The sequence below is a fragment of the Alligator sinensis genome, unplaced genomic scaffold (genome assembly GCF_000455745.1).
Source record: "Alligator sinensis unplaced genomic scaffold, ASM45574v1 scaffold239_2, whole genome shotgun sequence".
In the NCBI taxonomy this organism is placed as follows: domain Eukaryota; kingdom Metazoa; phylum Chordata; order Crocodylia; family Alligatoridae; genus Alligator; species Alligator sinensis.
Genome location: NW_005842279.1, coordinates 363,381 through 364,336, shown reverse-complemented (window position 1 = coordinate 364,336; position 956 = coordinate 363,381).

Here is a 956-nt window from a genome sequence, read left to right as displayed (position 1 = left end):
CACCCCCCCCCCCCCCCAAAGAATGGGTTGGGCTTGTTTCATCAGCAATTAGGCTCTGTGTGAGTTGATTTAGTGTATCTGATGCCTAATCCCAATTCAGCAGCACTTGCAAACAGTTCGTATAGGCTGTGTAATGCTGGCTTCCATGCTTTTGCATGTTTAGATGGCATGCTCACAGGCAGCCAACACAAGATGATTACTAGGAAGGTGGGAGAAGTGACTCTGAGTACTCTCGATGACTGCTTTGGGTGGCTGTTGATGGACTGTGAGTGACCTACAGGCTTTGCCTGGCTCATGTTCAACTCTTTATGAGAACCATCTGTGGGAGAGAGCTGTAGCTGCTGGACCTGAAGCACTGCAGGACACTTGGTCCTGTGCTGGATCTCAAGGTGTTTGGTTTTTAGAGTTACCAGGTAGTGACATGTTGCCACTATTACCAAGGGTAACAGCCTTTTAATAAGAACATGACTCAAAGTGGGTGTTTTCTCAGGGTGGTGTGCCCTGTGCAGTAGAATGTGAGCAGAAAGACCTTCCTACTTCACTTGCACTCAGTCCTGCCTTGGGGCATATGGCAGCCAGAAATGAGGGACAGGAAGAGATTCTTCACACTGGAGTCATAGGCTAAGTACAGACAATCAAAGGCTGAGGCTGAATCAATTCAGTTTTTGCAGGTTAGTTTAAACTGCACAGATTAAACAGAAACAATTGGACAGACATTCACCTTTGATTCAGGAAACACAGCCACATATCTGCAGTGGCTCAGGCCAAAAGCTGAGGGGGTACTACAGCATAGCTCTCTGGCATGTTGCCAGCATGGGCTGTGTGTTTGCTTTCTCTTCCTGCTGCCCCTGAGGTCTCCAGGATTTGCAGTCTGGAATCACAGCAGCAGGACTCTCCAGGGTTGCTTGTCACTTCCTTTTCCTGCTTCCAGATGCCTCTGGGATCTGTAGTCCACA